Here is a 10,833-nt window from a genome sequence, read left to right as displayed (position 1 = left end):
TGCCGCCACCGTCGTCCTCGACGCCATTTGAGACACATTATGCGTCAACACTACTGCTACCATCATCATCATCATTCATCATCATCGTTTTATCTTATTTCAAGAAGCATGGAAGTTTCGAAGATGCATTGTCTCGACAGCTAACGACTGATGCGGGTAGTTTATTCCATACTTCAATAATTCTAACCGTGAAAAAAACGTTTCCAAAAGTCATGGGTGCTGTGTTGTTTTTTTTGTTTTTTTGATTTTGTAAACATGTCCATGAGTATTTGACATGGAATTCAAAAAGGTGCCCAAGGCCGTTGTGGGAAAGTTGGAGGATAATCTTGTGGGTGTCAACCAAGTCAGTTGCCAGACGTTTGAGCCTTAATGTGTCCATGCCCAAGGGAAGCAAGACGTTCAGAGTTTGGTAGATGCCTGACGACGAATATTCGTTTTGTTGCTCGTTTCGTAACAGTTCCCAGAAGTTCGATAGGCTGAGCAAGATAGGGTTCCAGACTGGTGATGCAAATTCTAAGTGTAGACGTACCATTGTCATATGCAGTTTGAAATAAATAGTTGGAGAGCGGCTGACAGGAGGAAGTTCAACCATGTTTCGTGGTCTGCTACCACAACAGCTCCTTTATAGGATCCAGTTAGCTCAAGACATCATCAGGAGGAACCACGTCCGGTTTCGGCCCGTACTCCTCTACCGTTTTGACGTGCCCCCCCCCCCTTTCGGAAGTGTCGTGTATATAAAAAAAAATTCAAGTTTCTTTCGCTAACATTTTACAAAGTTTTAAACCTGCTGTTAATTAAAGTAAGAATTTTGAAAGAAGTTTCTTTGAAACTAGTTTTAAAACATCGATTTAATAGGGGGGGGGGGTAGAAGCATAAGAATAAAATAACAATGAAAGGGGTTCGTACATAAAAAAAGAAAATGATTCGGAACCTCTTATGCGAAATACGTCCCTTTAGATTCAGGAAGAGGACAAAAAATACTATAAAATCTGGTGTTTATGTGAGTATGTATGTATGTAAGTGCGTATGTGTGTATGTATGTGTATATATGTATGTATGTATGTATGTATGTGTGTGTGTGTCTGTGTGTGTGTTTGTATGTTTATATCGACAACACAATCGTTTGCTAGCCTCTTTCCATATAGTTTTCGCTTACTTCTCTTTAGTAACTCTTCAACTACGCCAAATTGAGTTCCTGACACATCTCGAGAACATCTGTCTCAAAGGATGGTAGCGTCTTCCTTTCTATCTTTTTGACGATGTGTCTCGGCTTTCCTTTGATGGTTATTAATTAACGAAGGGAGGTCAAATGGGAACGGTGTCTCTCGAGAAAGAGTCTTAGATTAAGCTTGTTTGTTATTTATTCCTTCTATAAAACAACAGATGTGCCGCACACTTTGTTAGATACACACTATGTCGTTTCACTTTTAATTGTAAAGCCATACATACATATATACATACATACATACATATATGCAACGGGCTTCTCTCAGTTTCCGTTTACCAAATCCGCTCACAAAACTTTGGTCGGTCTTAGGCTATAGCGGAAGACCCTTGTCCAAGGTGCTACGCAATAGGACTGAACCCGGAACCATGTGGTCGAGAAGCGAACTTCTTACCACACAGCCATACTCAGACATATGTATGTGTGTATGTGTGTATATATGTATGTATGAGTGCGTGTATGTGTGCATGTATGTGTGTATGTATGTATGCATGTGCTTATATCGGTATGACAATCGTTTGTAAGCCTCTTTCCATATATATTTTCCGCTTACTTCCCCTTATAATAACTCTCCAACTACCACAACTAAATTGACTTCCTGATATATCTCCGGAACATCTGTCATAACATTTTCGGCGTAATTGTAGCAGACCACAACTATCTACACCGAATTTACTTAAAAACCCACGCTCGCCAGAACAGACAAAACCAGACCAAATTATTATTTATGTATATTTATTACTTACTTAAATATTTAGATGTATCAGTATAGAAGTCGTTCCATTTCCTCCCATGAAACTCTTAATTCCTTTTCATGTTCTTCAATTACGCTAAATTAACCAGATTCAGACGCTCATAACAATGGCCTCCACGCGTGCGCAGTTTCTCAACACTAACAACTAGAGGCACGGACGTTCAGAGAAATGCAAAAGTGCGAATACCAGGTTAATTGATAAAGTGATATATATTCTTTTATTCTTGATTCAATCGTTGGATTGCGGCCATGCTGGACCATTGCCCTAAAAGTTTTTTTGTTTTTTTTTAGTCGAAGCCCTCGACCCCAGGACTTATTCTTTGTAAGCTTACTTTTGCCGAACCGCTAGTTTACGGAGACGTGTATGTATATATATATATATATATATATATATATATATATATATATATATATATATGTGTGTGTGTGTGTGTGTGTGTGTGTGTGTGTGTGTGTGTGTGTGTGTGTATTTGTGTGTATCTGTGACAACGGATGCCGGTGTGTTTATGTCCCCGTAACTTAGCGGTTCGGCAAAAGAGTCCGATAGAATAAGTACTAGGCTTACAAAGAATAAGTCCTGGTGTCGATTTGTTTGACTAAAGGCGCTGCTCCAGCAAGGCCACAGTCAAATGACTGAAACAAGTAAAAAAAAAAAAAGAAAAACGAAAAAAAAAAAAGAATTGTAAAAGTATAACTAATTTATTGCTCAAAATCTTCTGTGGACCCCTAGGGGGTCATACTGACCCAGGTCGAAAGTCGTTGGAGTAAACCTTTGAAAGCAGTGCTCCAGCATGGCCACTCTCCAATGACTGAACAAGTAAAAGACTTAACTCGTCATAAAGCAGAAGCTTTTCGACTGCTTACCCTGAACGAGACCAGCAGAGCCTGGCGGGGGTCAACGAGGGCTTAGAAAAGGGGTGATTAGGGTCAACAAGAGGGAACATGGGGGGAATACGTGAGATATATAGGAGAGGCTTGCGAATTGAAATATTTGGACCAGATAGAAAATAGTTAATTTATAATTGATTAAAAAGGGTATTAAGACGCAGAGGTCTCATGGTGTAATGGTGAGCACTCTGGACTTTGAATCCAGCAATCCGAGTTCGAATCTCGGTGAGACCTTATTGATTTATTTTTGTTTCTGTGTTTTGCTTTTTATTTATTTAATTTCTTTTTGTATGGTTGTATAGTTAAGAAATTTGTTTCTCTCTGTTGTATCTATTATACTTATATATGGGTACAGGACGTCACCAACTGTGTAAACAGCATGAAGTACGAATTAAACGAGAGAAAAAATGGAAAACAGCATAAGTAAACACAGAGAATCGACCCTTCATCAGTTGTCTGCTGTCTATCTATTCCTCATTATATATTTACTTGCACATGCATATAAATGACAGGCTTCTTTCAGTTTCCATCAAGCAAATCCACTCACAAGGCTTTGTCGACCTGGCGCCATAGGGCTATAGTAGAAAGTACTTGGCCAATGGCACACAATGGTACGAAACCCGAAACCAAGTAAAAGCGAAGAAAACTTCTTACCATACATACATGTCCATAAGTGTGTGTGTGAGTGTGTGTGTGTGTGTGTGTGTGTGTGTGAGTGTGTATGGTTGTGTGTGCGTGTACATACCGATATACTTTGACATATAATCCATACATATATATACACACACGCAGACACACATACGCACACACACAGCCTGCTAATCAGTATGTGTGGAGAGGAAGTAGTCATTCAAGACGGCCTTTGTTAAAAACTAGACTTCAACCAAATCTGCGCACCTCCTTTTGTTCACGGAAACATCTTAAGTAGTTTCTGTGTGTGTATGTCCCCGTTTCAATGTGCATATAAACACATACACACATATATACATTCATACATACATACATATATATATATATATACGTATATATATATATATATATATATATATATATATATATATATATATATATATATATATATATATATATATATATACGTATATATATATGTATATATATATATATATATATATATATACGTATATATATATATATATATATATATATATATATATATATATATATATATATATACGTATATATATATATATATGTATATATATATATATATATATATATATATACATATATATATATATATACGTATATATATATATATATATATATATATATATATATATATATATATATATATATACGTATATATATATATATATATATATATATACATATATATATACGTATATATATATATATATATATATATATATATATATATATATATATATATATATATATATATATATATATATATATATATATATATATATATATATATATATAATATATATATATTCTTTTCTACTCTAGGCACAAGGCCCGAAATTTTGGGGTGAGAGGGCCAGTCGATTAGATTGACCACAGTATGCAACTGGTACTTGATTCATATATATATATGGCGGTGCCCCCAGCATGGCCACATCTCATGAGCTGAAACTAGATAAAATGAATATATATATATATATATATATATATATATATATATATATTCATTTATATATATATATATATATATATATATATATATATATATATATATATATATATATATATGCACATGTATACATATATATTTCTATATATATGTGTGTGTGTATGTATATATATACATACACACACACATACACATTCATACACACACACACTTACACTTACACACTTACACACACCCTTATACAACAGTGAATCAGTGTATAAAGAGGAAATGGCCATTGAAGACGTCCTTTGTCAAGACTGGAGCAGAAGAGATGCACACAGCTCCTTCTGCCCAAGGACGATCACTCATGAACGACTCGACTAATAAGAAGGATATTCAGAGCGTGTGTCAGTGTGCGTGGCGGCGGCGGGCTACGACGTCTTTGCGCAGATTTATATGTGTGTGTGTGTGTGTGTGTGTGTGTGTGTTTATATATAACTAAATATACGCGCATACTTAGTCGGCGCACAGATGCATACTCTTATATCTCCATCCCCCGCTCTCTCTCTCTCCGTCGCCTTACACACACACACACACACACACACACACACACACATATATATATATATATATATATATGGGAGAATATACAAATAATAACAACAGACGAGGACAGGTGGTGTAAATAACAAAAGTATATATTAGTATGACGCTCGGGAATACGGAAAGTCTTTGACGTTTATATATATATATATATATATATATATAATAATACAAAGACTATATATGCATGTATACACACATATATGTACATACTTACATCTACATGTGTATATAGATGCATATCAGGGTACAGGACGTTAGAACAATGAACTACAGACAACGGAACGGACACATAGGAAAACAGATAGCCACTTGGAATTATTCCTTCGTCAGCTGCCTCTATTCTAACTCGACGTTTCGAGTTATATATATATAGTTAAACATATGCATATATATATATATATATATATATATATATATATATATATATATATATATATATATATATATTTTAGAACAATATAAAAGAAATAAGTGGAAATGTTACCGGTGTGTGTGTTAAATTGTAAGGCACTAAAAGAGAATGACTCTCCCCAGACACAACAGAATATGCTTCAACACACGAACTCGCATAAAGAATCTTGCAAACCAATAGAAGACCAAGGTGCAACGCAGTGGGACTGAACTCGGAACCATGTGGTTGGGAAACAAGCTTTTAACCACACAGCGACGACTGCACCTATGTTTACCCTTTTTTATATTTATATAAAAACGAAATTAGTGAACCCTCGTAAAGCGGGGCATCGTAAAGTGAGGTATTGCTAGAGCATTCTTTATCAAACTCCAAAAGGATGTAACGCAAACTTGTCTTCGGTGGGGTTTGAACTTGGAAATCAGTGAACCAGAACAGACACCGAAAAACAGTCTATGAAACCCGTCCTCCGTTCTTCTTTAGAATCGAGCAGTTGGTCGTATCAGATCATGTATATGTATGTGTATGCGTGTATGGGTGTGTACGTGTGTGTACGTGTGTATGTGAGTGAATGTGTGTTTTTGTGTGGATGTGTATGTAAGACTAGATTTGTGATTATTAGACCCAGAATGAAGAAAAGGGCGAAGGGGAGAAAGAGAAATAAGAGAAACAGAGAGAGAGAGAGAGAGAGAGAGAGAATGAAAAAGAGTCTGACAGAGAGAGAAAAGAGGGATAGAAAGTCAAAGAGAGAAAGAGAGTGACGGAGAGAGAGAAAGAAAGAGAGACAGTCAGACAGACAGACCGACGGACAGACAGAGATAGAGAAGTGACACAGAAAGCAATCTTCATAAGATAGAGAGAAAGAAAGAGAGAGACTCAAGACGGAAGAAACTGAGAGAGAGAAACAGAGAGAAAATGAAGGATAGAGAGAGAGGCAGACGGGGAGACAGGGAGAAGAATGACAGAGAGAGAGGGGGGGAATACAGAAAGAGAGATAAGAAAGAGAGAGAGAAAGAGAGAGAGAGAGAGAGAGAGACTGGTCGACGAAGCGTGAAATAAAAAAACCGACGGCCCTGAGAGCTTCTTAATGGCCTTTATAATACAGGGCAGTAGATAGAAAAGTGGGTATGTAGGGGAAGAGGTGGAAGATAGGCAGGTAGGGTTCAGCTGCGGGTAAGTAGGGTAGTGGGTGGGGACACGGGTAGATGGAAGTGAGGGTAGCTGGTGGGGAGGCGGTGTCTTTTGTCCCCGCAAACTCCTCTAATTTCTCCTTTTTTTTTGTATGTACAGGGAAGGAATTCTGTTGGGTTAGTATTGGAATGCTTTACAGCAGCAGTAGTAGTAGTAGTAGTAGCGGTGGTGGTGGTGGTGGTAGTTTTTGATATTGTTATAGAAGTGGCGGTGGAGGTGGAGGTGGTGCTGATATCTGTGGTGGTTATAGTGGCAAATTTATAAATGTTAGTAGCAGCAGTAGTAATAGTATTAGAATGATAGTAGTAGTAGTAGTAGTAGTAGTAGTAGCAGCAGCAGCAGCAACAGTAGTAGTAGTAGTAGTAGTAGTAGTAGTAGCTGTTATTGTTTCGCCTCCAAGTGATAAACAGCACTTGAAATGGAAATTTGATTTTCCTTTTACGACCCCTGAGGGACAAAAGACGCAAAGTGGAATCCCAACGAGGATTGAACTCACACCACAGCGGGAAGTAATTAACAAAGAGAGCCTCTATGTGGTCGACAGACCTGCTAATAATAGCAACCAAAGCGCCCTCAAATTACGCGTTAATGGCTTAAACAACGAAGGACAAACACATTGGTTAATGTACTTCTCGATACACAATGCCTTTAGAAATAATTTGGGAATGTCATGGCCGGGTGATCTTTGATCATTATCCCTATTCAGCCGTGTTTGACCTGGGATTAAACGATAATTCATCTTTCTTCTAGCTTTTACATATTCAGTTACTGGACTGTGGCCATACTGGAGCACCTCCTTCGAGAGTTTAGTCGAGTAGGTACTTTAAGTGTTTTCTGAAGTCTGGTACTGTTTTGCAGAACCGCTACCTTACGCTGATGCAAACAAACCAACACCGGTTGTCAAGCCGTAAGGGAACAGACACAAATCGATAGACTCATACCTTGGGCAAGTGTTTTCTATTATAGCCTCGGGCCGACCAAAGCCTTGTGAGTGGATTTGGTAGACGGAAACTGAAAGAAGCTAAGGTAGCACGCAATGGGACTGAACCCGAAACCATATAGTTGGGAAGCAAACTTCTTACCACACGGCTATACATACATACATGTGTGTGTGTGATGGGCTTCTTTCTGTTTCCGTCTACCAAATCTACGCACAAGGCTTTCGGTCAGCCCGAGGCTATAGCAGAAGACACTTGCCCAAGGTTCCACGCTGTGGGACTGAACCCGGAACCATTACCACACAGCTAATTTTGTGAGGCTCAATCACTTTTGCCACATGTTGGCAGTCGCTGGTATTTAACCCAGGGTAAGTCGTGAAAGAGCCATGTTTATTTATAATCAAGACGAATCCTAACCGTGACCCTCTGTCCTTAAAAGATATATGGAGGGGGGGGGGGGTCACATCCTTTTAAAATAACGAAGGCTTGTTACCTATTTATCATAAGTTCCAATATGATTCGAGGGAGATTTAGTTGCTATTACTAACAGGTCGAAACCGCAAATATAAAGAAACCTGCCGGTGGTGGTAGTGGTGGTAGTAGTAGTAGTAGTAGTAGTAGTAAAAGGAGGAGGAGGCGGAGTTCGACAACGACGAAGGGGAGGGGGAGTTGTTAGTGTCTTATTATTACCACGTGGTGTAGAGATTAATTCTGGTGGGTGGTGGCGTCGGTGAAAGGAAGGAGACCCACAGAGGCGACGGCGTAGCAGCGGCGTAGATGTCACGGTGGCGGTGGAGATGTTTTTTCAACGCCTTCAGTCTGTGCTTCTATGTATGTGTAAGTGTGTGTGTGTGTAAGAGTGTATGTCTACATGTGTGTATGTGTGTGCGAGCCACTGTGACAAGGGACGGGGCGGGGCGCCGGCGACTGGTGAAATGATGATCTACGAGTGAAGGTTCAAAAGTTCGTTACTATGGTAACAGTCCTACTGGTGTTTGTGTTCGGTTCACGACGGGGAAGGTGGTGACATTCTTCTTGCTGGTTGTGGTGGTGGTTAAAATGATAGGGAAGGCAGTGGTATTTAAGTATATTGGTGATAGAAGTACCAGTGGTGGTGGCGGTGGGTGGAAGTTAGTTTAGATAGTGGTGTCGCTGGTGTTCCAGTTGGTGGTTGTAGTCTCTCACTGTCTCTTGCTATCCATCTATCTATCTACCTATATTTTTATCTATCTATCCATCTATCTATCTATCTATCTATCTATCTATCTATCTATCTATCTACCTATATTTTTATCTATCTATCTATTTATCTCTCTCTCTCTCTCTCTCTCTCTCTCCATATATATATATATATATATATATATATATATACATATATATATATACACATATATATATATACATATATATATATACATCTATATACATATATCTATTTACCTATGTGTGTGTGTGTATCTGTCTGCCTGTCTGTATATCTGTCCGTGCGTCTATCTATACGTCTCTCTATATGTGTATACTCTCTTTTACTTGTTTCAGTCATTTGACTGCGGCCATGCAGGAGCACCTGAGCACCTCCTTTAATTGAGGTGCTTTTATCTGTCACGCTTCATGTGTTGCGTACAGGAAAAGAGGCAGTGGATTGAAATGAGATTGGGTGTAACCGTGATCAGGGTGGTAAGATACCATTGATAGGAAATATAGCTGCAGGGGAATTTATATGATTCAAACAAAATACCATGAGTCACACACACACATACAAAATGGCTGACGACTAACATCACGCTTGAAACTGAAGAGTACCAACGAATTTGAACCAAGCTTCTGATCCATGCATGTGACTCTCAATAATGATAATCCTTCCTACTAATTGTTGGTCCTCCGTCGCTTGCGACGACGAGGGTTCCAGTTGATCCGATCAACGGAACAGCCTGCTCGTGAAATTAACGTGCAAGTGGCTGAGCACTCCACAGACACGTGTACCCTTTACGTAGTTCTAGGGGATATTCAGCGTGACACAGAGTGTGACAAGGCTGGCCCTTTGAAATACAGGCACAACAGAAACAGGAAGTAAGAGTGAGAGAAAGTTGTGGTGAAAGAGTACAGCAGGGTTCGCCACCATCCCCTGTCGGAGCCTTGTGGAGCTTTAGGTGTTTTCGCTCAATAAACACTCACAACGCCCGGTCTGGGAATCGAAACCGTGAGTCCACTGCCCTAACCACTGGGCCATTGCGCCTCCACACACCTTCCTACTAAAGGCACAAGGCTAAGCATTTTGCCTTATAATAATAAAATTTGCCTTATTTGACATTGACCAGATCCTGCGAAAGGTTCTCTCTGAAGTCTCTGACCTCATGGCGAAATTGAAAATAAAATCAAACGAGTTCTTAGGAGAAGGATAAAAGACAAAGTTGACTCCGGTGGGATTTTAGCTAAGAAAGACCCGTAAGAAAGTCTTCAAGGTTACACGCAAAATAAGTCGTGACGTCTACCAGGGCTTGACCGTTGTATAATTTATAAACCTGGCAGTTGACGCTGTTATCAGTTGTAACAACATTCCCATAATCTTTGGCGACCTATTTGCAAATTATTACAGCAGTCACTGCATTCTGATGATGAGAGCGGGAACGTCTTGAAAACGTAAGGGGACTTAATGGATTTAGGAATGCTATTGTTGTAAAACGAAACACAAAAGACTAATAAATACACATTTAATAACACTCAATAAAAAAAGATTAAATTCGGACATAGCTGTGTCTTTAAAAACACGCATACAGACGCACACGCACACGCTCCTCTCTTTTGCATATATCCTAGCAGCAGCAGCAAAGCACTACGCGTTGCTCAGGCTCGTAATAAATAACTTAACCGAATTATACCTGAGATTATAAAATATTTCTCCCCCCCCCCTCTCTCTCTCACTCAACCTCCTGACCGCTGTTTGTTTCTTTTCTGATTGCATAAAGATCTTTGTGTAAATATATCTGACAAGGTTTTCTTTTTTATTACACACAAAACAAAACTAAAGAAATATTACAGATTCTTCCATTACATAATACTTCTTTATAATGATTGTTCCCCCCCCCCCCTTCCCCTCCGCCACTCCCCCCCTCCCCCACTACTTTATCCTCTACATCCAAGCATTAATATGAACGACATATTCTTTTCTACTCTAGGCACAAGGCCCGAAAGTTTTGGGGTCAGGGAGAGGAAAGAGGGCCAACT

General features: G+C 38.9%; 1 non-coding gene across 1 annotated transcript; it reads left to right on the top strand.

The window, feature by feature from the left end:
* Positions 1-3,029: 3,029 nt before the first annotated feature.
* Trnaq-uug (transfer RNA glutamine (anticodon UUG)) lies at positions 3,030-3,101 on the top strand. Its single transcript has one exon. It is a non-coding gene; the product is annotated as a tRNA-Gln (tRNA).
* Positions 3,102-10,833: the final 7,732 nt, after the last annotated feature.

The sequence above is a fragment of the Octopus bimaculoides genome, chromosome 27 (assembly GCF_046866305.1).
Source record: "Octopus bimaculoides isolate indiv1 chromosome 27, ASM4686630v1, whole genome shotgun sequence".
Lineage (NCBI taxonomy): Eukaryota > Metazoa > Mollusca > Cephalopoda > Octopoda > Octopodidae > Octopus > Octopus bimaculoides.
Note: the sequence above shows the minus strand (reverse complement) of the source record. Positions and strands in the feature narration are given on the sequence as shown.